The sequence below is a fragment of the Rousettus aegyptiacus genome, unplaced genomic scaffold (assembly GCF_014176215.1).
Source record: "Rousettus aegyptiacus isolate mRouAeg1 unplaced genomic scaffold, mRouAeg1.p scaffold_m13_p_1, whole genome shotgun sequence".
NCBI lineage: Eukaryota > Metazoa > Chordata > Mammalia > Chiroptera > Pteropodidae > Rousettus > Rousettus aegyptiacus.
Window position 1 is genome coordinate 160,214,304 of NW_023416284.1, and position 27,705 is coordinate 160,242,008.

Genomic DNA, 27,705 nt, shown 5'->3' on the forward strand with positions numbered 1-27,705 from the left:
CTGTGAACAGATATCAAGTCACCAATTCACATTACCAATCACTGTAGAGCAACATCAGAATTAATATCTGTTTTAAACGACTATTCCAGAAAGGATAAAGCAATTGTTAGGCCCCTTAGAAAAGCATAAGCCAAACAAGTCCTTCGTGACATGGGCACAAAGCAGTTTTCTGTTCTGTGTACAGTGCTCATTCCCTCCCCTGAGACTACCTAGTCATGTGCTGTCACTAATGGATTAGGTCATCTCTCAGTGTGATGATTTTGCTCTCCTGGGAATAAAGCAATGAAGTGAAAATATCCCATTGTCTGATGCTCAGGACATACTAGACTATACAAGAAGTTGACTCTAACTGATTATTTTAAAAGGGAAAGTATAAACTATAAATGTATGATGAAATCATTAAATATGATCCCGTAGTCTGAACACTAAGACAATAAATTGTTGAAGTACGTGTCCCTCACTGAAGTAGCTCTCACACAACAGAACTTTTAAGTCTCCATAATCAGAAGAAAAGAAGGTCATGCAGTCTCTAAATCATACCTAAATTATCTAAGTCGTATACTAAATTATAGCAGTTTCACAGAAAGTTCTTCAGGGTACATTACCTGCTATAGATAAATGCATATTTACATATATTTTTTCTTCATTATTGCTCTCCGACCATACTTGAGTAACCAAACGACTCAAAAGTTACTGAAAGCAATGTTTCTCACTCTGAAATAATGTGAACTTGTCATGTCTTTATTCTCCACATATATCCCATGCCCCCAATTCCACACATCCTATAAAAGTTTTGCTGCATTTGGAATGGCCAACTTACTGAAGGTACACCACAAACACTGCTCAACATTATTCACAGTGGCCAAGACACAGAAACCACCCAAGTGTCCTTCAATGGACGATTGGATAAAGAAGATGTGGTACATATATATAATGGAATACTACTCAGCCACAAGAAAAGATGAAATACTGCCATTTGAGACAACATGGATAGATCTTGAGAGTAACAAGCTAAGTAAGCAAAAAAAGTCAGATGTAAAGGGAGAAGAATCATATCATTTCACTGTTGTGTGAGATATAAAACACAAAGCAGCAAATGAACAAAACAAAACAAAAATTCATGGCACAGACAACGGTATGGTGGTTACCAGAGGGGAAGGGGGTGGGGAGTTGAAGAGGGGGAAGGGGGTCAAATATATGATGACAGAGGAAGACTAAACTGGGTGAGCACACGATGCAATATATAGACAATGTATTATGTACACTTACAAAACATATAACCTTATTAACCAATGTCACCAGTAAATTTAATCGAAAAAAAAAAAAAAAAAAAAAGACTGTCCAACTCAGCTGGAGAGGACTGCAAAGTAAAAAGCAATCTACTCTTAAGGTAGTGCAAGTCTTTCTGGGAGTTTTGGTGTTTGGCTGACTTTATCAAAGGGCAAACATTTCATCCTTCCCATCTTCTAATCGGTATAACTCATTAGTGGTATCATTAGAGAGAAAACACCAAAGAGAAAAAAAAACTTAAACATTCCCGATTCACATGGGTTATGGTCTTCCTTTGTATCTCTCTCTCCTTTCCATAATTCTAGTAAGAAAATATAAGACTTTATTTTATTAGGACTTACTTCCCCCTTTGGTGGGCTATACTTTGGGAAAAGCATCAAAGGAATCCTGAGGCCTTCCCTGTTCGCTTAGGACTGAGAAGCTTAACAGTTTCGTGTTTATTCTGCAAAAATCTGAAAATATTGCCCACTCCTCACTTGAGCATTTGTGAAAAAGTGTTTTTAGTAAATTCCACTAGCCATATCTGAAAACTCATTTGGGTAAATATATTAATCACTGTCCTTTCAAAAGCTAAATTTACATTCTATAATTTCATCCTATGGAAATAAATTTTTAAAAGCATGCAGAAAGGATTAGAGCTATCACAGCTCTATTTTTAAATTGCCAAGTTAAGTCCAGATATTAAAAGTGCATTTTCCTCCGTGGAATCCTAAATATGATTTACATGTCAAAGAAATAACTTAGGTTTTATATATTTACTTTGGCAACTTTGATACGCCTGTCAAATTACAAAGCAATTGCTTGCATAAACATTCCAGGGACATTTAACTGCTACCAAACTGCTGAAAGTTGATCTTTAATAGGCCACAGATGTTGGTGCCACACTACTTAAGACTCTGAACCAAGATTTTATTGTTCTGAGACCTTTATCTAACAATGAAATCCTCAGGGGAGAATTTGTTTTGTTTTTCCATACAGCAAGCACCTTTACCCAATGAAGATAACAAATGGATTGCAGTCATACAAAAACACACGCATACTCACAGTCCCCCTCCAAACCCACCCCCCACACACACACCTATTCAGACCATTTGCAGTTAGTTCTTCAACTACTTTAACAAAAGGTTCAAGTATCCACCAAGACTAAAAACTCAACTATGGCTGTTCTATATCAGGACCTGAACTATATGCTTATAACAACCCTATGAGAAACCAAAGGCTCAGAAAGGGAGGTGTTCCAGAGCAAAGCCAGCAAGAGGCAAAGGCGGACTCCAAGTTCTGACTAACTACAGGGTCTGACCCTTTCCTCGACCATGGGGTATGAGGCCTCTCACAGCATGGCAGGGCTCAGCTGCCCTCCCTGCTGCCTGAACCCCCTGCTCTCACCACTAACATTAGGACCCTTGGTTGTAAAATATTTAAAAGCAACTGTTGGAGCAGGTGCTCCATAAATTGCCAAAACTATATAAACAGACTTCTACCGAAAGTATTTCTCCATTGACTAAATAGTCAGGACTTAAATATATAAATATATAAGTCTATGTTCAGAAAGCAGAAAGTTAGGGACAAGTTCTTTTTACGGAAGCTTCCTTTGTATGGTAATAAGATCAAAGGAGTTTCCCTGCACAGTTTAGATCATCAAATAGTATCTCTTTTAAATTCACTGCATTTCTAAACATGTAATTTCTCAAGCATGTACTTCAGTATTAAATAATTTTGTTAACCTGAATCATATATATAATGACTCCACCAGACTCATCCTGTAAAAATGCACTTTAGTCAAATATAATTACATGTAGACAGCAAGAACTGCTAGTAAATTAAATGACCTCCTCCACCCAGAAGTACCAAAGGCTCTAACTGATTCGCAAGTTTATAGAGAATAGTAGAGAATATTAAAATGTAGCACAGTGTTAAATACCTAGTAGACACCTCCTAAAAAGGCAAAATGGTTGAACTGTTTATAAGTACTTAACATAAAGAACTCATTTATCTAATGAGCAGAAAAGAAACAGGTAAGAATGAAACAACATAAATATTAAACACATAAGGCATAATAGAGCAAGCTACCTACATAAAAGCAACGGACCAAAACAAAAATAAAAACAAAAAAACAGTACCACAGAAAAGTCTGGCTAGGTACTCAAAATGGCTCGAAAATAGTCAAATATAAAGATAGTAAATTCAACAGGTTTGTGCCAACAAGGACGTTAAGAAAATACATGCTAAATGCTAAGTAATGAGAATTATCTGATTTAATTAACTGGGAATTTTATTAACTATGACTCTTAGCTAACATTACAGTTCAAAACTTTCTGATTTCCTCATTTACTGCTCCATCATATGAACTGCTATAAAAAAATTTATAAATATACTAACTAGTAATTCAGTAGAATTGTAAATAAACATTTCTAACCAAAGCAATAAATAAATAATACAACCATGAATTATTAATTACATTCACTCCAAAATGAACTATGGAAATTATAGTTGTATTTTTCAGAATTTTGACTATGATGGCCTGATAATATATCTTCTATGTCAACCTTTCTCCAATTCTGAAGGTGGCATTTAATAAAGTGAGCAAATGAGAATTTTTAAAAATTGCTTTTCTAAAATTTTCACTGGTAAAAGATACATTTCCCTCTTAAAATGCCATAAAATTATTTCTTGAGGAAGAAGAGGCCATAGCCACATGAGAAAGGTCATTCCAAAAGGGTTAAATGAAACAGGCATCTGTTTAAACTATACAGCAAATCTCAAAACAGCTTCACTTCAGAGAAAGATGTCCCTAAAAACAGCTTTGAAGAGAAAATCTCAGAGAAACGCATACCACATAAACTGTTGAACATGTTTGTGTGTCAAATAGTTTCCTATACATTATACATTATCATATCAAGAACCACAGAAAATCACAATGAAGCCATATTTAAAGAGGGTTTAGCATAGCAGTTTAGAAATCTGTGGAATGTTACAAGGGCTGCATTCTGCCTTCATTTTCTTTTATCCATAAAATATAGTACATTTATCTTCTTTCAGCCCCTGAGAATGTAAAGGGAATAAATGAAATAATTTTGGTTCTTTGGAAGAAAGTTGCTTACATAAACCTTCATTTATTTTTTCTCACAATTCAAAAACTGGCTTAACGGGTCACAATATTCAACCAGCCAAAGTTAAAAATTCATAAGTGGCACTACACACTTTACAAAGTGCTTACAGATTCATACTTCAATCTCAAAAACCAGTAGTGGGGTAGGGCGACCATCATCTTAGGATATTACAGGTTAGACTCACTCGACAGATTAACTTGCCCAAGGCTAGACTCAGATTTTGGACTTTAAACCCCAAGTTACTAATATTCCAGATCACAGAGTAATTTGTGAGAAACTGTTTGAAAGAGGCCATTTTCTAATCCACCAGCCTTTCAAAAATAACAACCTTAAGGTAAAAATCTGATGTGTACACCAATGTTGAGTATACTTAACTCATGATGGTACATTATTCATGTTACATTTAAAAATCAAAGGCTAACAACTCAACGACAACAAAAAAAACAAACAGCCCCATTTAAATAAAAATGGGCAAAGACCTTGAAGAGATTTTTCTCCAGAAAAAATATACAAATGGCCAATAAGCACATGAAAAGATGTTCAACATCATTAAGTCATTAGGGAAATGGAAATTAAAACTACAATAAGATACCACTTCACACCCATTAGGATTGCTATTATAACTTTTTTAATGAAAACTATAAAATGTAGGCTAGAGTATGTAGAGAAACTGAACCCTGGTGGGAATGTAAAATGGTAGAGTCACTAACTGTTTGAAGGTGCCTCAAAAATTTAATAAGTGCCATCTGACCCAGCATTTCCACTTCTAGGTATATACCCAAAATAAATGAAAGCAGGGACTCACAAATATTTGTACATCAGAATTCATTGTAGTAGTATTCATAATAGCCAAAAGGTAGAAATAACACAAATGTCATCAACAGATGAATGAATAAACAAAATGTGGCATAGACATGCAATGGAATATTATTCAGCCCTAAAAAGCAATTAAGTTCTGTTACATGCTACAACATGCACCTTGAAAACATTATGCTACGTGGAATACGCCAGACACAAAAGAACAAATATTGTATGATTCCACATATATGAAGTACCTAGAATAGGCAAATTCAGCAACAAAGTAGAATAAAGGTTTTCTGGGGCTGGGGAAAGGGAAGAAGTTATTATTTAACAGGTACAGAGTCTATGTTTGGGATGATGAACAAGTTCTAGAGATAGGGATGGTTGTACAACATTGTGAATATAATAAATGCCACTGAACTGTACACTAGAACTGGTTAGAATAGATTTTATATATAGTGTATGTATTTTTATGTATATTTACCACAATAAAAATAAAACTCAAGCCCCAACATTACTAGAGACACAGGCACAGAAAGTATTTATGACTGTTAAAACACTCCTAATGAACACAATGAACCAGAGTCAGCATGCCAGCTTCTGACTACGTGTCAATTAATACTGTTGCAAACTGACACTAGAGACCTGTTTTCCCAAACAAATGAGGTATTACTTATGGTTTCACACGTATGAGGAACAAACTGTGAATATGATATCTGAAACCAACACTGTGAGGGGAAAAATAATATAATTCACCTCATTAAAAGTGAGAAATGAAGAAAATAAAGCTCAGAGTTACTTCTTCAAAACCACACAACTGGTCAATAATAAATAAGGACTAGAACTCAGTTCTTTTGTCTCCTAAACTAGTGTTCTTTCTACGCTTAGTTTAGCTTGAACATTTTACTTATCCTCCCTCTGAAGATACAGACAAGCGTTCATTTTAAATAAGATATTCAAATTTCCTTAAAAAATTATACTTCGAGATCAGTCTATACCTCTTAAATCTACCTCCCTGTATTGAGGGAGCCTTATTCTCATACTATCATCACTAAAGAATCGAGCTGGCACAATATCCTATGGGGGTTACTTCAAAAGAACAAAGAAGACTAAACTCAAATCCTAGAAAAAATGGAAAACCAATATGCCTAAACAGCTTAAGGGTTTCACTGTGCAAACAGGGGAAGGGACAAAAGATTCTTCACACCTAGCTGCCTGACTACAAAAGGACAATCATCCACCTAACCCACATCCATAATCAAAATGTACTTTTGCACAGCTTAAGCTTCCCACCAGCTCAGTAGCTCTCAGTAAAGAAGACTAAGTTCAAGATCCCATTTTGAGAAAAGTGCCCAAGGCCTCTCCTGATTAAAAAGACCATTCTTATACGAAAAGGTATTTGCTAATATTCTGGTTGAGAGAGTCAGGACTACTTGAAGAAGGCAACACCCAAGATAACAATGAACAAAGCCAAAAAAGGTACAAACTCTCACAGGTAAATAAATGCACAACATCTCATCACAGCCACGAAGCAAGGAAACTTTACAGAACTCTCCTGCCCACATCACACCATGGAAACTTCAGTTGGTCCCACACTTCTGTCCTGTTTCTAGAGCTAGAGCCTAAATTTGAGAAAGGTTTTACATGTCACCTTCTGCCTCCTTCTTCACTATACACCAATGCCTTGACCTTCAAAATATGCTCAGCTGAAATCAATAAATATTTACTGAGCTCTTCTGTAATAGATTGCTATATGAGATACAAAGACATTTGTGACCTGTTCATTGCTATCAAGAGCCTTTTAAAGGGGGGTGGGGGGGAGGATATTTACACGTAAAAGACTACAAAGGGCTTACTTAAAGGAACTTGGCTTTGGGATCGGACCCACCTGAGTTCAAACCTAAACCTTGACCTAAGACTTGTACCTCTCTACACCTCAGTTTCCTTATATCTATAACATGGATAACAACATATGGATAACAATATCTATCCTACTGTGTGGTTGTGAGGTAAAAATGAAATAAGCAACGTGCTTATTATTAGCACAGTGACAATTGCAAAGTAAGCAAAGGTCAGCAACGCCATTGTTAATTATAATAACAGAGCACAAATGCTACAATAAATAGCACCAAAGTTTGGAGGCCAGATTAGACTGTCAAACTGAGATGATCAGAGACAGTTTGAGAGAAATGCTAGAATTTAAGCAGCCATCTTCAAAAGAAAAGATCTTGGGGAAAGTGAACAAGAGACCTGAGCTATAACCCGAGTCTGATGCTAGCTAATCTGGTTTGTGGCCTGAGCAGTGGGGGATTATTTAATGTTTTAGGATCTCAGTTTCTTCATCTACAAATTTAAAAGGTTGAACTAAATAACTGCTAAAATCTTCCAGAGCTAACATTCTGTGAGTTGGTGTCAGAATCAGATAGGCAAAGTGAGAGAAGAAAGGAATTCTAGGTACAGTTTATGGAATGCCTTAAGAAAATGCAGGGAGGAAAAAAAACATGTCTGTACAAAAAGAGGAATCATCTAGATAGAGCACAGGACCAACTGGGGAAGGTGAGTGGAATAAACTGCTGATTTTGACTTCCCTTACAGCAGAAGGGAGCTACTGGAGGTTACAGAGCAGGAGAGTGGCATAATAAAAGGGAAGTATCTGAAGAGTAAGAGAACATGATAAAATAATAACAGCATAAAGGGCAGGATATACTAGGAAATGGAGTTTAAGGGGATAAAACCAACTAGGAAACTGAATGGGTAGAATTCAATAATACTGGGGTGGTAAGATGGGAAATGGCAGCCGTGAAGATTTACAAAACCCCAAGTTCTTGCCCCAAATCATTAATTAGAAGCATTGTTTTTTTAAAAACAAACAAACAAAAAAACCTAAAGTCTCCAGGTTCCCTCATAAAACAAAACTTTTATTTCTTCCAACTCTGTAGTTCTATGATTCTAAGATTCCAATACAATTGATTGGGATTGGGGCCAAGGCTTTTTCTTTTCCAAGACAATTTTAATGTACAACCAGCATTGAGAACCACAGTCCAGACAAAGAAAAAAGACACAGAACAGTTAAGCTGTTAATTAATAGAAGGACATCTCTGAGTGGGCCAGAAGTGATGGGGATATGATTCTAGGGCATATCTGGTAGGAGCTTACTTATCCAGAAACTGGAAGGAGGCCACCTTTCCACTCAGGGGCAGAAAGAAGTAAAGATGTATAAGTCAGTGTTGGGTAGAAAAGCAGTTGTCAGCTGATCACTTCCATCTTCTTCCATGAAAGAATCTGTTTCAAATTCAAACTAGAAGTCAATTCACATTACTATTAGCACTTCAGAAATTTCTGTACAATAAAAACATCATCAAAGTCAGTCAATACATTAGCTTAGTCTAAAACAAGCAAACTATATAAATAATATAGAGTTGATGCTCTGAAAATCTGAAATTACTTTATGAAATACAGATCATATGTCAGCTTTCTATGAAGCCTTTTCTAATTTCCATAAGTAGAGTTAATATCTTTGTTTTCTGTGTCTCCTAAGAAATTAATGGCACTTACCAGGTTGAATTTTATTTTATTTTGTTAATTTGTTTGTTTATTCAATCAATCAATCAATCGATCAATCTCGTAGAGAAAAGTGTTTACATGAAACTCTACCCAGAGTATAATTATTTTGCCTTCTACAAGTGACTTACTTTCACAAGGACTAGAGTTTAAAAGAATTAGCTCTGAAGTATATAAATGCCTCTATATTTTTAAAAACTGAAAAAATATCAGGCTCAATTACTAATTACCATATTGTTTCAAAAAACTTAATTCATCTTCATGCTTTAAAAGGCCAAAATATTTAAAGATCATATTCATGGGAAAAAAACCTTCAATAATTTTCAGCAGACTTTTCAGAAGAGTAATGGCTTTATCAAGCATTATATTCTTTAAAAATATCTTGTGTAAATACAAAATATATAAATATAAAAAATAAAAAAGTAGTGGTCTTCTTATAGTTATAAAAATGGTCTCATAAGCTTATTTTACAAACCAATTATGCCTAACACTGAAAAGGAACACTTTTAACTAAAGTACAGTATAATCTTTTATTTACTCCAAAACTTAACTCGTTCATGAATAAATACAGAATTCCACAGTATCTCTTTCAATTCTTGGAGAAGAAATGGTTTTTCAAAGCACACATTTTGTTTTATTAGTATGGTATGCAGCTGTATTATCTGTACTTCTGCCCAACATTCAGTATGTGTTCAAAGAATTAAAACACTGGCAATTCATAGTCAATACTTAATAAAAGAGTCCTGATAGTCACCACGGGGGACATAATTATGAAACTGAGCAGCATTTATTCTGGAAAAGAAAACCTACTAAACTGAAAAGAACTATTGCCTATGGGATGACCATTATCTACATTAAACTCTAAAATGGAAACGACAAAAGTCAATTTACAAAACTAAGATGCTTTTCAAAATGTCAGACAGTGGGTAACTTCTCAGAGGTTTAGAAACTTGACATAAGTATTATGCTCTATAAAACAGGTTTTCACAGATTCAATTTTACATTTAAACTCTTGATGAAACTTCATCTGTTTACTCAAATGAGAGGAAATAAAGCTCTCTGCAGGAAACAAGGCAGGAGTTTATTGATCCAGCATTACAAGGTTGACCTCTTCACGCAGAATGTTTGGCCATATTATGTTGAAATACAAGGCAAAGGTTAGGTTGCAAACACCTTCTCATTTCCTCTGAGAATAGACTTTATAATTGTGAAATGTGTTGAATCCCTTGCATTCCCAAATTCAGTCCTTTAATCCATGGCCAGGAAGCAGTCTATAATAATACGAATAAAGTAATAAAGACATTTATGACAAAATCTGACATTTAAACACTTAAAATATTTTCTTCCAATAATAACCAAGTAGTAAAGCAATTTTAGAGATGGTGAAAGTTTACCAAACATAAAATGACAAGAGGCCTTAGAAATCATCTAACTTCACCATATTTTTCCATATGTTGATAAGTTAAGAGCCTTGATGTCAAGATTTTACTCTGCTCTATAATATGTTTCCATAATTTAAATGCTTTTTGTGTTATGGCTAATAGAGATTTGGCCCTATTCTCCAAAGGAAATTTTATTGCTTTTAAATAAATATATCCCTTGCTTTCAAAGCCTAATAAGGTCATGTCGAAAGGACTTAGAAGTCAACATGAAGGGGCTCCACTGGCCAACATTGGGACAATTTGAGTATCAAAAAGAAAGACTGTGCTTGATTGAAATACACTAAACATATAAAAATTCACAAGCCAGTAATGACACCCAGAAAAAGAGAGAGACAAAAACTTGCATAACTATTATACTAACGGCTTATTCTGAAATTTGGTAAAGAAAAAAATTAAGTTTTTATCCTGCAGTTCAAATAAAAAACTGTATTTCATGGTAATGAAATAGCCCACATTGATGAAGGAAAGTTATTTTAAATGGAAAACTGTAAGCTTATATAGTAGAGTAATTGCTAAAACTTAAAAAGTCCCTTTTAGGGTACAGAGTTTCAGTTTTACAGAAACAAAATCAGTCTAATGACAGTGTTGGTGTACCAACCACTACTGAACTGTGTGCTTAAAAATCATTAAGATAGTATATTTTACATTGTGTACATTCTACCACAAATTTTTTTTTCTAAATCTCATCTTATCACCATTTTGCCACTCCCAATAAGATTAAGTGATTCGGGTGAGAATCACCAATGAATACTAACATTATTAGGTGCAAGACTGATAAGAAACTAGATATTTATATCCTGTCAAAGTCTCACTCCTCCCAGATATATGGCAGTCTCAAAGGAAAAAAAAAAAACAAACATAACTTTATGGTGAGATTAGTCATCATGCTAATTAATCTTAACTTCACTAATAGTGAGGAAACGACATTTGTAGGTCCTAATATGACACAATATGAAGTATACAGCCTGGCTGTTAAAGACTCTTACCAAAAATGTTTATTCTGAATCTAATCAAGACTTGAGCTCTAAATTCTATTTTACATTAAATATAGAAGACTGAGCTAAATACCACCACGTGGAAACAATCAGACAAATCCAGAAGAAAAAAGATGCTACTAGACAACAGACTCTTCTTCTATCTCTCCAATAGGTCACTGTTATGAAAAGAAAGTGAAAAGGGAAGGAAGGAAAGACTGTTTTAGATTACAAAAGATGTCGATAAAATCATAACCAAAACCAAATGCTGAATGTGCTCCTTGACAAGACTCTGGTTTGATAAGATATAAAATGTCATGGAGACAACCGGAGAGATTTTAATATAGATTGGATATTAGATAATATTAGAGAATTACTGTCAATTTATTGTTATATATTAATGTTCTGGTTAAATAAGAAAATGCCCACTTTTTTTGCAAATACATAATAAGAAAACTGGGGTGAAAAGTCATGAGTTCCATAAGTTAAATTACTTCAGAAAAAAAAAAATATATGGTGAAAAGTCAATGCAATGAAAAAAGTATCTAGGCAATGATCATCAATGGCTGCTAAAAAACATTATGCAAAAGTTTGACAAGTTTACAATGGCTAGATCAAGCTAGCTGACAACACCTGAGCCCACTGACAAAACTTCATCCCCAAAAGAAAGCTAAGCATATATGTGTCTCTTGAAAAGATGCAATAAGAAATAAACACCAACAACTACGAAGGCTTCTCCAAACCACCACCACCAAAATCTGATTAAGGCTCAGGTCTACCTTTCTAAATAATTTACAGGGAATTCAGGAGAAACATATTAAACAGCATCACAGGGTTGTTGTCAACAAAATCCAGAATGGGGTAATTCTAAAATAACAGCACAGCTTCAACAAATAAACTGAAAGAAAGAGAGGAGAAAGAAACTAAGATATTTAAGAGACACACCAATCAAATATTTGGATCCTACCTTGAACGAACCAAATACAAAAACTTTTATGAAACAATGAGATTATATGAACACTCGCTAAATATATGCTCTTAAGGAAATGTCAAATTTTTTAGATGTGACAATGAAATTGTGGTTTGGTTTTGCTTTTTTTAATGCTTACTCATCTCACACATATAAAAAAGCATTTATGGATGAAGTGCTATCATGTCTGGGATTTGCTTTAAAACAATCCAGCATGGAATAGGGTAGGGGAACAGAGGTTTAGGGATACACTAATGACACAAAATTGACCATATGTTGATAATAAGCTAGAAGGTGGGTACATGGAAATTCACTACTTTATCCTATCTCTCTGTTTGTATATGCTTCCATTATAAAAAGTTTTTTTAAAAGATGGTGAAGGCAGGCAATGAAGCCTAATCAGAGCATCTTCACCCAATCATAGAACTTCTTCACCTACTACCTAAGGAATGCCAACCAAAATAAAATAATATAAAATCTAGCAAAAGATTTATCAACACTGACAAAAGAAAGAAAAAAGATGTAAGGCCTATGCCACAAGCCTCTTGACAAATGAGAAAAAGAGAAGATTCTAGTGAGTAGTAGTGTGAGCTCACACCTAACTTTCAGAAAGTTGGTGGTGTGAGGAGGTGAAGAACTAGGCGATGGGGATATGGATGTTCATCATACTATCTTCTCTATTTATTTGTACATTTGAAATTTTCCATAATAAAAAGGGGAGGGGGATTACAAATATCTTTCAGAAGGATCACTGCGGAACACATTTGATTTCCCACATGTAATGGTTGCTTTCTGACCTCCCATTTCCTACTTTAATCCTTTTATTTCCAACTGCCAAGGAAAAAAGGGGGAAAAAACTAGTCACTAACAATACTTGATTACTGAATAGGAAATTTAACTAGCAAAATGGAAATGTTTCCATATTGTGTTAGAAAAATCAAGACTGATTTTACTGTAAAATGTCTCACTTTAACTGAAAACCTGGTTTGTGGTCTGAAGAAATTAAATTACTAAGGCATCTGCTGTCTCCTTCTTTTTTGGAAATTAAGCTGGACTAGAAACTCTTCTGTAATTTGTATTTGGATGCGGTGTTTGCAGAGGATTATTATCTTCCCAAATTTCTAAGTGCTTCCATCTGTTTTTATGGCAAATTTGGCTTAGGATTATTTCAGAAAATGAAGAACTAAGTAAAAAATTCAAACGCCTTTACAGTTACCTTTAGTATACCCTTTGAGTGGTTTTAACAAAGAACAGATCCAATGACATATTCATGGCAAAAAAATATTTTAAAACTGAACCTGAAATTCATTTAAAAACACCTCTGTAGTTAACTATCAATTTACAGGACAGAGTAACAGGTTAAACTATACCAGTGGCAGAGATAAATCAGGAAAATAAAAATTCTGGGAATGATACACGACAAGCAGTCCAGTTTCTTCAAAAAAAATTAAAGGAAATACTAGAGAGAAAACCTATAGATTACAGAGATTCACTGATCTCAATGTGTACACCTATTTTGGATCCCAATTTAAACAAGAGTATGAAAGAAAATAAAGACAAATGGAAATTGGAACTGAGTGAATATCTGATGACAGTAAGAATTTACTTGTAACTTTTTTAGGTGTAATAATGACATTGTGAGTTTTTTCAAGAGTCTTAGCTTTTAGAGATACTTATGGAAATATATGCAGGTGAAATGCCTCGGATTTGCTTCAAAATAAGAGTTGGGGGTGAAATAAATAGGGATATAGATAAAATAAGGCTGGTCATAAGTTGATACTGTTAAAGCTAGGTGATGGGAATGCTTTGAGGGGAGTCATTACACCACTCAGTTTACTTTTGTACATATTTAAAACTTCAAAAATAAAACTTTTCTGTAAGAAAAAAAAGAAAATAGCTTATAAAACAAAATTTTAAAATAAAGTAAAAATTCATGTGTCTATAAAACAAAGAGACATTTCTGACTTAAACAAATAGAATAGTAGCAAATAAATTCAGAATGAATATTTTTTCATTTAAACAACTCTAATCACCTTAAAATTTCAGCAAGTCACAAAATGAGAATCATAAAATCTTCATCTTGGAAGACATGTAGGTGATCACAAAGTTCCATCCTCCATCCAGTGAACTTTCCTCCCACCTTCCAGCAAGTGATTATGAGCCTCTGACCTGGGCCCTTCAAACCCTGGGAAACATACTCCATTATCTGCCTGCTCTGTTAAAAAGTTCTTCTCATACTGGGAAGGAGATTTCCCTTCTTCAAACCTCTTAGTTTTATCCATAGAAAAAATATTTTTCAAACACAGACCACAGTCCATTGATGATGAATTATGAAATCAAGTTACTAAATTGTTGACTGGCATTTATTATTATTAAGAAGTAATTTTTGAAATTTGTTTTTGTTAATCACTTACACACACATATATATACACAGACTTCCATAATGAATAATGGGCCAATATATAAAATCTATTGTAGTGCTTTTTGGAAGGAAGGAAGGAAGGAAGGAAGGAAGGAAGGAAGGAAGGAAGGAAGGAAGGAAGGAAGGAAGGAAGGAAGGAAGGAAGGAAGGAAGGAAGGAAGGAAGGAAAGGAGGGAGGGAGGGAGGGAGGGAGGGAGGGAGGGAGAGAAGGAAAAAATTAAAAAGCTGGTACTCAAAAGATAGCTCTCAACAACTTAACCGCCCCAGCAGGTCTTATTCCTTCAGTTATTTTAATAGCTAGTTCCTTCCACATCACAGTTCCTCCTAACCCCAACGACCTTTCCACAGACATGAGTTCAGTTCATCTGTCTGCTCATTTTTATTAAACAAATATATACTTAGTGCATGCTACCCACCACTTAAAATGCAGTGCCTAAAAACAAACAAAATATTCCAGATTCAAAGCACAATAGTCAATTACAGCCCACATTCTGCACAAAATACCTCACATACTCATTTAAAAACTCTGAGATACTGGTAGCGACTCCTCTAAGTCATACAAGGATGAAGAGCTCAAGAGAAAGACTTAGTCTGGACAGAGATTTCTATCAATAGATTATGATGGTAGGTAAAGACTGAGGTGATACAAAATGATTCAAGGCTAAGACCCAAAAGCTGAGCTCAGAAACCTGGGAAACAGGAAAAATTAAAGGGACAGTCAGAGGAAAAGATGTTTGCAAAGAACAGAACTAGAACAAAGCTCTAAATATGTCAAGAGAGAATTTCAAAGACAGTATGATCAGTCGACAATTTAAAAAAATAATACGAGGAAAAATGTAGTCAACTATTTAATAACAAGCCTTCTCTTATCTGAAAAAGCACAATTTCAGTGGTGTGGTAACACCAAAAGTCAAGGTGTCTTGTACTGAGGAATAAAAAGGCACACACTACTTTTTTATAAAAACTTCATATTGAAAAGAAGACCAAGACTGCTCTGTTTCAGAACTTGTTCAAGGAGCTTATTATTAAGCATACATGACTTGTATTTCCAACAAATTTCATCCTGTGTACTTCAACCAATTATGTATATAACAAGACAATCTACATATGGCTTATTAAATCTCCTTAACAAACTTCATGAAATCTGTAAATTTGATCAGCAGTCCTTGTCTTCATCATAAAAACCACTGACACAAATATTTTGGATAAGAGAAGACCAAGGTTAAAATTTCAGTAACAAACACCATCACAGACCTCCCTCCACTATGCAGTTTTTCCCGCAAAGTTGCTATAAAGACACAATGAAAGCTTTATCAAATGTTTTGCCAAAATCCTATGTCTGTTTTTTCTCTAAAGAAGGGTACTTTAAATGACTTCCTCCACAAACAGAGACAAATGAATGTGGCATGGACAATATCTTATATGAATTAGGATGAATTAGGACTTATTTCAGGGATTCTAAACCACTTAAAAGAAAACAGACATAAGAGCAACATAACTTACCCAATGTCATATTTAGTAATTGATGAACTGGGACTTGGGGCTAGTTGAAATAATTTTCAATCTACCCTCTTACTCCTTTCAGGGGGGGGGGGGGTTATCAGGTACTTGGTTTGTTGAAATTTCAGTCACTGTAGACCCAGGACAAACTCCCACAAAAGTCTGCACTTTTCAGGACACACCAAAGATGGCCAGCGTTCCAATACATCTGGCATTTCAAGATACTCAACCAAAGACAAAAATTTTGATCATTCAATGGTACTTTGAACTACTGACTTCAGCAACTCCTTTATGACTTGTCAACATTCCATTTCCAAATACAGGAGAAGGAAGACAGACATCAGCAGTTACCAGCTTACTTTCTACATGCGTCTACTTCTCCTGCTTTTTCCTTTATAACTAAAAACCAGTAAAAGAACATGACTAGAATCTCATTAACTGCTTTCAAGTTTCTGACTGAAAACTACCTCCAGTGATCAATATGCCCTAATACAGTATTGGCTCTAGTTCAAAATAGGTACCCCTGAGGAAACAAATGCAAGTAGGAACAAGGTGTAAAGAAGGAATTTACATATTCTTAGGGAAAATATAGGACAGCAGTTATGACTGTAGGCTCTGGAACCAAATGGCCTGGGTCTTCAAGTCTCTGCTCAGTCATTAATTAGCTGAATAACCCTGAGTAAGTTACTCAACCTTGCAGTGCCTGAGTTTTCTCATCAGGCAAATCTAGAATAACAGTAGTTATCACACAGGGTTACTGTGAGGATTAAATTAATAAATATTTGTAAATGTGCTTATAGAACAGTATCTGACACATATTAAGTATGCATGAAATGTTACCTGTTATCAATATTTTCTAATTCAATACGTAATGTCTTTACAAAGAATGCATAAACTGTATTTTAATAAAAATATGAATTGAAATATAAAATAAACTATCTCCAACATAAAAATCTTGCCTGCGTTAAACAGCAAAAGTACTTCAACTATTAAGTTATAGCCAGCTTTGGCTAAAATGCCAACATTTTACATATGATTTCTAAATCACTATATGATCAATGTTTAAGGCATGTACTTTCCCCTCTACATTGCCAGACAGACTATACACATGGTGGGTTGATGTGATTTTATAATAACAGTACAGTCACATTAAAATTCAGTTGGCTAGAAAAAGAATGTTTCACTTGGGTCTAGTTCCAACATATTGCCACCAAACTATGCTAAGCAAAAGAATAAAAGAGAGATGGAGGGAAGGAGAGAGAAAAAATGAGAGGGAGGAGGAAAGGGAGAGAGACAATGTAGAGAGGAAGGGAGGAAAGGAGGGAAGAAGAAAATTTAAAAAACAAAAATTTAACAACATTAAAATCTAGTGTAAACATAGGCAGGAGCCTTGTAATGAAAATTATAAAACATCAACATTAAAACACTGAATTTAAAGATCAGTTCAGATTTGTTAAGCTATTTTTTTAGCACTGGCTAAAGCATTTCCTATGTCCACAATGCCATATTTACATGAAAGTGTTTTCTTTGATTAAAACAATACAATTTATCGTAGAAACATGAGACTATGTCATAAATGAACTAATTTCTGTAATTCTACAAGTGGTAATAAACATGAGCTTAATTTTGGAGGCTAGAAAACACGTGCCAAAAAGAGGGGAGAGACATATCTTACTTACATAGAAATGAAATTATATGATGTCTAGAATTTGTTTCAAAATAATCGGGGTAGGGAGATTAGCAGGAAGTAGAAGGGTAATATAAATGAAACAATCCCGGCCATGTGCTGGTAACTGTCAACACTGGGTGAGGATACCTGGGATTCATTATATTACTATTCTCTCTAATTCTGAATAGATTTAAATTTTCCATAATAAAAAGCTTCTATAACTGACAATGGTACATTCTTTCTTCCAAATAAACACTTTAATAATCAGATATAGTGAAAACACAGGTTTGAAAAAAATCTAATTTAAAAAAGGTCCTTAAAAAAGAGCTACATTACCCTTCACTGCTACCATGTGTGCTGCAAAGAGAGAATAATATATAGATCACAGATCTACAGAATGCCCTCGGATCCACCCTCAAGTCTTTTAAGCTTGCAGACTGGGGATGAAAGTGAACTGGCCTCAATTAGGAGAAAAGTTAGAGTTACATCTGCACTACAGATGCTGCCCACATCTATCTACAGCTCTTCACTGCAGTTACAAAAGATAAGAATATCTTCAACATACCTTTATTTTACTGTTCGTGGGTGGGAGGGATATGGGGGAAGGAAAAATGTACTCACATTCCCATATGTGCATAATTTAAAACAGACAATCTTGGCATTAAAGAAATTAAGATGCAGTCTTTACTGATGTTGCTTTTAATGGTCAAGATCCAAAAACAGTTCTGGTTACAAGCTCATGGATAAACTCTTGATTCCTTTGTCAGTGGAAAGACACAGTTCATTTACTTGGCACTTTAACCTTTCCCACACAATTTTTATTCATTTTATTTAAAAAAGAAAAAACAAAAGTTTTCCTTTTTCTCCTTAAGAGCAGTGGATTAAAGGTAACTTTTCAAGGAAGATGGTCATTTAACAGCTTTTTTATATGAGTCAAAAGCAATTAAACAGAGCATACTGTCAAAGATTATCATAATAAAAATGGGCTCCAAAAATGAAGGCTGAATATGCAACATTGTCTGGCATAGGACCAATGCCACATTTGCTTTCCAAATACTTGTGAAGGCATTTGGCACCATTTTTCAATAATCCCACAGGACTTCTACTTCCCTGTTTTTTCAACAGTATTTCAAAATGTTGACACATTTATTGAACTATTTTTGGAAGACCTAGCTCTTTCTACCTTCAGTGCTCCAGATACAAATATATGAAAGCTACAGGACAGCCTTCAACCTATAAAACTTGGCAGGCTTCCAGAGTTCTAAGAAAACTTCAATTGGCAACTCTATTAACAGCAAAAGAGCACCACGTAGAGAACAACTCTGGACACAAGAAGACCTTGGCGGTGCCTGAAGCTCCATTACTAAATTGCCGACTGAATTCGGGTAAGTTTAACCTCTTCCTGACTCACTTTTCTTACCCATCAGACCTATGGTATGAAATTGGTTTAAGAATGAACTTTGAAAAGATAAACAAACAAACCTTTATAAATTAAAATAGAATTTTTTTAAAAAAGAAGAAAACCCTCAGAAGTCTATGCCACAGTGACCACATACAGTTTTATGTTGTTATCTACTTCAAGAAATAAGAAATGTATCAAAGCACTTTGATCAAGGAAATCGACTTTTTGCCAAATTGAAACAGCCATCATATTATTACTTAATATTTACCGTTAAATCAAGTCACTTAAAAAATACCTACTTTAGCCTTATGCTAAGTAATATCAATGAAAACATAGTTTTAAAGTATTTGTATATTTTTCTGATGCACACTGACATATATTCAACTGTTATAAAAAAAGATTTAATCGTGTACCACCTCAAAGGATTTTAACATACCTCCATGCTTTGAATCCTGATCTACTGCCTGCAACACCTCTACATTAATGAATAGAGTATTTTAAAGCATAAATCTCGAAAACCCACTGGGCATCTTATCCAGCCCTAACCACATGCATGCCATGAGCCTTTGATCTTCACAGAACTTCCTCATACCTCCCAGCCACCGCCTATTCAGAATCTCCATTTTTGTCTCCATTTCCCCAAATCCCATATATAAAAACCCCTGACGTATGTATCTTCACATTAGTGTTAATTCTCACTCTCTATTTATGCCCTAGTAATGAAAGTTTTTACCCTGAAAGTATGTAACGGAACCCACCTGGGCTTCCAAGAGTGCTCTAATCTCTAATCCCCAAATCTTTATTCAAAGAATATTTAAATTTATGTATGCAAATCATGTGTTATCTAAAGATAAACTAAGATATTTAGTAAACTCTAAAATAAGGTGGCCATTTCTGATACACATTCACCAAATTGTTTTTGTTGCGCATTTTTAAATCTAGTTCAAGTATATAAGATTTCTCATTCATTCTCTGTACTAAACTAATCCTTGAACTATTATAGGAAAAAAATATAATACATTTGCTGATCTCTTTCTAGGAAGCACTTTATTGTTCAATGACATCAGTCACCCACTCCTATCTACCCTAGATATTGACTAAATTGCCTGACTCTTCTCTCTCTCTCTACATATATGTATGTATATAAACACAGATACACACATATATATATACACACGTGTGTGTATATATACACATATATATACATATGTACATATATATACACACCCACACATATATACACATAACTAAGGTTCAACTCAGCATCTTCATGAAAAAGAAGGACCATTTTATTATGGCTGCAGTCCTTACCAAATTGTGAGTACCACAGTAATCTTAGGAACTTTATTTTTATCAATTTTAAACCCTAAAATCAGTGGATTAAACATACGTTAATTTCTACTCTTGCCCAAAACTACACTAAAATGACAAGGAGGGAAGGAAGGAAAGAGGGAGGAAGGAAGGAAGGAAGGAAGGAAGGAAGGAAGGAAGGAAGGAAGGAAGGAAGGAAGGAAGGCAGGCAGTAAAAATCCACAAACGAATTAAAAAAAAACAAAAAAACAAAAAAACAAAAAACAGGAGAGGCCAGGCCAGCAAATGAGATATATCAACAGAATTTTAGAAGATGGAAAACAGATGTAGAGTAACTAATTTAGCAGAGCAGAGGAAGCTGAAACTTGAATTCCCGTTTTGGTGGGGGCCTGACAGAAACAATACCACTGAGGGCTAAGTTGAGAGACAGAACTAAAAACAGGAGACCAGCTATAAGTAAATACAAGGAACACTTAAACTCCTCCTCTCCCTAGTGTTCTCTCTCCCTCTCTCCTTTTCTTCTTCCCTCTCTCCCTCCCTTCACCCTCTCCTCCTTTCCCCCCACTCCTTCTCTCTTCTCTCTTCTCTCTCTCTCTCTCTCTCTCTCTCTCTCTCTCTCTCTCCTGGTCTCCTCTCCTCTTTCTCTCTCTTAATCGCTCAATCTCTCAGTCTCTCGATCTCTCAATCTCTCTGCCCAAACCTTTGCAGCCAAAACGGGAGGTTAACTCTCTAGAGAAGCTAAAGGAAGGCAGGCTCTGGGATCAGGAAACTCAGGCATAGAGGGCAAATGTTAGACACCATACAGAAAACAAAGAGGTCCAATTACTCAGTCAACAAATATTTACTGAGGGCCTACTCTGTGCAATGCACTGTTCTAGATACTGGAAATAATGGGGTAAACAAAACGGATAAAAACATTTGCCTTCCTGCAGCTTATATTCTAGTGAGGGGAGAATCAATAAAAAGTAAAATATATAGTGTATCAGATGATAATAATACATAGAAAAGACAAGAAAGATTTAAGATGTGCTGGGGTAGGGGTGGAAGTAGGGCTACACGGTAGTTTCAAATAAATTATCATGGGAGCCAAAGATGTGAAGGAGTTAGGGGAGTGAGCCATGCAACTATGTGAGGGAAGACACAGAGAAAGCAAGTGCAAAGGGACATCAAATAGGGCCAAACTGGAGATATTACATGCACGAAAAAAGAAAAGGACATTATCAAAAAGAAAATTTAATGACCAAGTAGAAGCTCAGAAAATAGGGGGAAGAAATCAGTAGAGAGGTTAAAGAAACATTGAAGAGATTTCCCAAAAAAGCAGAACAAAAAGAAAAAAGAGATGGTATCAGAGGATAAAAAATAAAACTGGGGAGTCATTCTAAGAAATTCAACATCCAAATAACTGGAGTTCCAGAAAGACCAGAAAACACAGAGGGAGAAATTACAGAAGTATATTTCTGAAAGACAAGAATTTCCAAGCTGGAAGGGCTCCCTAAATGAGTGCCCAACACAATGAATGAAAAACTTCCCACACCAGTAGACACAACATCATGAAGCTTCAGATCACCAAGTTCAAAGAGAAAACCCTAACAACTTCTAAAGAGAACACACCAAATATACATAAGTAGAAGTTAGAGTCACACCAGTCTTTTCTATAGCAGTATTGGGATGCTAGAATGGAGTCAAAATTCAGAGGGAAAGTAATCACTAACTTAAAATTCTATACCTGGACAAACTGTAAAAACATTCAAAGTCACAGAATGAAAAGCCATTTTAACAGTGAAAAAAAGTTGTTTTTAGACATGCAAGGTCTCAAGAAATTCACCTTCCATAAGCACTTCCTTGGGAAACCACTGAAGGATATACTTATTGTTAAGTAAGAGTTAAGAAAAGGACATGGGGGCCAGGAACCTGGGAGCCCAAGAAGAGAGGCAAAGGGAATTCCCAGAATACAGATACACAGCAGTTCTAGAAATAAAACAGACTGGAAAGATGGAGGGCCCAAAAGGATATCTCCAAGAAAAGAAAATTTTGTCGATACAGTCTTCAATATAGTTTAGGGATAAATTAAGGATGGGTAACAAAGAAAACTATGCAAATGAGGACAAAATAAGGCAATCAATTTCAGGATAAAACAAAAAGTTGTAAAGTAGTACATGCAATCAAAGCACTTCATATGGCTTAGCTGTTGGCATATATGGTTGTAGAATGCGAGAAGAGGGTGGGTTTGTACAGGAAGAGGGAGTTAGTAAAGGAGGCTAACTCCAACCAAGGTAGCAAGTTAATTGCTGTCATTGCCTAAAATGGAAAAATCAAAAAGCAAGAAAATCATGTTATTCAGACAAAATACATGAGATAATAAAACTGAAAGAACTGAAAGTGGTTGCCTCTTGGGAGCAGAAATCTGTCACTAAGGGAACTAGGGCAGGGATCTGCTGTTTCTCCTTACAATCTCTGCAGTATTACTATACTACAAGCACCTTGGGACATGCCATTTGCATTGTAAAAGAAATAGCAAAAAGTATAAAACCGCTTGAAAGAGAAAAACTAGGTGTGGGGCACACATTATGCTGATGCATTTTATATTCTGGTATATTTTTCTTATGTTGAAACATCTGACAGGAAATACTATACTAAGGAGAAAACAAGATGAAGGGTACTCCCAGTTCCAGCATGAGTCCAAAGTCACATAGAAAAAAGTAGTACTCGGTCAGCTTCACACCCTTACAGAAGAAAGCAAGGAGCCAGAAAACCAGTTAGGGAAGCAAGCTTGTCTTTTATAAAAATCAGATACTAGAGATGCCAACAAATTCCTCAAACTTCAAGTTCTACACTGTAATAGCATTAAGCAATTAAACACAATAACAGGTCCTCCCTACCAGAAGAAAAAAATTTTTTAGCAGCACACAAGCTGGGTGCCCTTGAGCAAATGTTTCAATGTTTAAGCCTCAATTTTTCATAAGTAAAATGAACTGCATACCAACTTCAAGGTGTTGCTGCAAGGACTGTGGATATCAACACATGTAAAGCACCAACTACAGTCCCTGACTGGCAGTCTATGCTGCAAAATAGTTGTTTTTCTTCCTTTTTTTTCAAGCTTGTTGATTATCGATTCTGGCCTTACTGGGTTACTTAAAAATGGAACCTAGAACAAAGCTAACCCACTAGCGTAAAATGTATTTGTCCAGTACAGGTTAAGCAGACAACGAAGCAGCTGCCGTGAAAGGATCTGAAGCTGGATGGAGCCTGGAAGCAAAACAAGCAAGAAGTGTCAGATACAGCTATGAGGACTCTTACCAAACCAAAAAGAAAAAAAAAGAAAAAAAAAGTTGAATTAGACCAAGTCTCTAGATCAAACCACCGAATTAAAGAAAATACAGAGGACAGAGGAACAGGTTTACTACACTACAGGACTGAAGTCGGAAAAATTCAGACTGTGGGAAACCAATATAGAACAATCATCAAGTTCTTCAACAAATAAATTGCAAGGAGACATAAGAGAGGAAGGGAAAACTATAGTTTCTTAGTCTTTAAAGGTATATCGATCAATCATAATGTGTAGATCTTAACTGGACCTTGATTCAAACTAATTTATTCAAAAACTGATACTTGAGATACAGAGAACACAGTGGTGGTTGCCAGAGATGAGGGGTCGGGGTGGGAGTGGGGTAAAGGGATCAAAGGGCACAAATTGCAAGTTACAAAATAAGTCCTGGGGATGTTATATATAGCATGGTGACTGACTATAGTTAACAATGCTGTATTACGCATTTGAAAGCTGCTAGGAGAAAAGATCTTAAAAGTTCTCATCACCAGAAATAACTATGTGTGGTAATGAATGTTAACTAGATTTACTGTCAGGATCATCTCAATATATACAAATATCAATCATTATGTTGTATATCTGAAACTAAAATAATGTTATATGTCAATTATATCTCAAATTAAAAAAATGATACTTAAAATAATTGGATATCCAAATACCAACAATTAGATATTTGATATTAAGGGCAATGATAGTATTATGTTTATGAAAGACATTTTATCTCCTAGAGATACATACCAAAATATTAAATGATGAAATAAAAAAAAGTCTTTTAAAAATGCCAAACATACAAATAGGGTACAGCAGTAGGCTTCAAAGAATAAGAGATCTGACCTATAAAGTCTAGAAGGAAACTAGAAAGTACATTCTTTATATATGTTATTAAGGCCCTACTGTGTGCTGGGCACTGATTAATGGGCTCTGTAAACAATGACTGATAGTGACCTAAAGGTCAGTTTTTCACAAAGAAAGGAGCAGGAAATGACTGATGGCCCAGAAGGTAGAAAAATCCCCGTCTAAGATCGTACAGGAAAAAGAAAAGCCAGGAACCCCTACTCTAAGGCCATAGAGATCTATGACTTTTTTGCACCTTTCAATTGGTATTCAGTAAAAGAGGTACAAATTCAGTAGTCTAAAGAAGGTAGATATCTAATACAAATAAATAAAAAAGTCTATAGGTTAAGACAAGGAAATGGGAGAGACTTCAGCAAAGCAGAGAGAGGATGACCTATGCAAACTGGGGCGGGAGCTAGTAAGGTCTAGCTGATGACTGCTGCGATGGAGGAGTATGACCCAGTGTTTCTCAAGTGGGCCCAGATCCTCCGGTTTTTCCGGAGAAGCCTAAAATGAAGATATTTGTGTGAAACCTGATTTCTGAATGTTGGCAACTAATTTAAAGTTAAAAAAAAAAATTATGTTGAAGGAAAATACGTCTGCAGGTCTATTTAGCATACGAAAATATGTACTGGATTTATAAAGGTCACATTTAAATACCGCATGCAGAGATTTAAACACTATCAATCAAAATTCCATTCACAGTTTGCTTTCAGTAAGTTTACTAAATTATAAAGAGAGGAAATTATAATATAGCATATGCATACATCAGAATCAGGTACCTCTAACAGCATAACAAAAGACTATATCCTCTCGGTGTGGAGTAGAGACTGTTCCATGTGACCACTGCAGGACCAGATCTGGCCAGAACAGAGATTGTGTCCTGTAAGTCCCCCCAGAGACTCTCAGATAGACCCATCCCCAACGTCCCACTGAGGCTTGTTCCTGGAACAGGCCCTTGCCCTGCCCTTGGCAAGCACACAAAGCATTTTCACCTTATCCGGGGCGGTTCGCGCACCAGTATCCCATCCATCCTGCTCTGTTCTATATAATTCTTTAGCACCTGCCATGCAGCAGATGATATCCATGCCACCCTGCCACAGCCCAAGATGCACCTTGTCTGTAAATTCCCTCAAGAAACTCAATGTAATGCTGGAGTTGTCAGCCTCTTTCTTCAGTCTCTCAGATCTGGAAAGTTTTATGAACACACTGTGTAACTGAAACAGCCTTGCAATCTATCTGTTCTTTTGTATACTACCAAAAGAGGTAAACAGTTAGCTAGGATAAAGTTTTATGAAAGTTCAAAAATTCTAAAAATATCGTACTGAAATTGTTAAAAAGTGGTTTTAACTCGCCATCTAGACAATAAGGTTCTACAGGGGCACAGTGACAAAATCACTTTGGAGCCCTTTCCATGCCCTCTGGCTCTTTCACTGGAAAGAGCTAAAACCCTCCCCTCAGGTCACTGAACTTAGTTAGTTACATATTGAAGATGTCAGCTTGGCTACTCAAAGGAAAACCCTACTTAAGATACTTCTCAGAATGAATAAAAAAAGAATTCTTATTCCTCAAATTTATTCCATGCTATTATAAAGATTAAGTGGAAGGCAATCTATACGCATTTACACCTTTATGGTTCTACCATGCCTAAGTGAAAAAATACCAAAATGCATAGAAGTTATCTGTAAAGTGAAAACATTTCTATTTTTAAAGTAACTGAGAATATAAAATTAGCCCGATTTTAATCTTGGTGGGGGGACCCTAAGCAGTAGGAATGAATTCATAGGCCACATAAGGTCTATCCCTATACCAAGGGGTAAGAGACATCACTTTAAAAATGAGAAATTTGCCATGCTACCCTGAACAAGCCCCATCTCGTCTGATCTCAGAAGCTAAGCAGGGTCGTACTGGTTAGTACTTGGATGGGAGACTACCTAGGTGCTGAAGGTGTAAAAAATTTTTAAAAAGTAAGGGATTGTAAACTGACAAGGTCCCCGAAATCTGTGAAGTCAACCAACGGTTGCCTCACTTAAAAGAATATTAAAAATTTAAAATTAAAATGAGAATTTCGGGGGAAAATCATTGAAATTCTCATTCAAATAAATAATATCCCAAATGCTAAGTATTTAAGAAAATAACATACAGATTACTCTAGACATGAAAAATGCACATCTAGGAAACCCACACAGATCTCAAGCCAACCACAAGACAAAAGGAAACGACACTGAGTTGAAAGAAAAGCAAATTCCCTGTATGAAATATTACCTAAAGGATATTTCTACATGTAATAGTACCAGGTTCTACAAAGCCAACTCCAGCTTTCAAAGACTCTTCACCAAAAGCACCTCCCATATATTAAAGTTGAACGAACTGATTCATCAAATTCATTAACTACAATGTCGTAAATGCTTCACATCACAAAATATATAAATATTTTTAACGTGTGTGTATGTCTGTGTATTTTGAATAAGAGAGGGTTCCCTCATAATATTCCCTCTCATACAAAATACACAAATATATACTTTATAAAAAAAAAAAAAAACTTTAAAAAAAGCACTGGTTATCACTATCAGTTATTTCTAACTGATAATAGAGATGATTCCTTTCTTTGCTTTCTGGCTTACCTATAACTTCTAAATAACTATATTATTTATACTTGGAGCCCCTTCCCCTGTAGCTAATAACACCAGGCACTGACTTCCTTTTGGATTTTAGTCTGGAGCACTGCCTAGTCAAAGAATGAGAGAAATATTATGAATATCAAGTTGCTGGTTTGTGCCAAAACATGCCATTCCCAAAGTATGCTCTGTCTGGAATCTGTGGAGGAATCATCTACAAATCTATTAACTCAGGCCTTCCAAAGAGGCTGGTAATGTTTGTGTGTTGGGGAGAAGGGGCAAGGGCTGAAAATGGATTTGCTGACTCCTAAAGGTCTAGCCCTGAGATTCCAAGGTTCTATAAAAGGGCAGTAAATTAGGGTTTGGCTAGTATTTGCTGAGTACTGAAGCCAGCATAAACATTTACTTGAGGCTTTTAAATCTGTAAGGGTACCCAGTGGTTAGGTACAGTAATTCTGAATCTGAAAAAGCAAATA

General features: G+C 35.4%; 2 protein-coding genes across 10 annotated transcripts in view; both read right to left on the reverse strand.

Annotated features, from left to right (window-relative positions):
- The window catches only part of EPB41L2 (erythrocyte membrane protein band 4.1 like 2), a 191,727-nt gene that overhangs the window by 160,636 nt on the left and 3,386 nt on the right, over nt 1–27,705 (reverse strand). The window lies entirely within an intron of this gene.
- The window catches only part of LOC107497026, a 33,761-nt gene that overhangs the window by 2,801 nt on the left and 3,255 nt on the right, over nt 1–27,705 (reverse strand). The window contains exon 3 of the mRNA XM_016118379.2: nt 8,358–8,483. The gene's annotated coding sequence lies outside the window, so the exon portion shown is untranslated. The remainder of the gene's footprint in view (nt 1–8,357; nt 8,484–27,705) is intronic.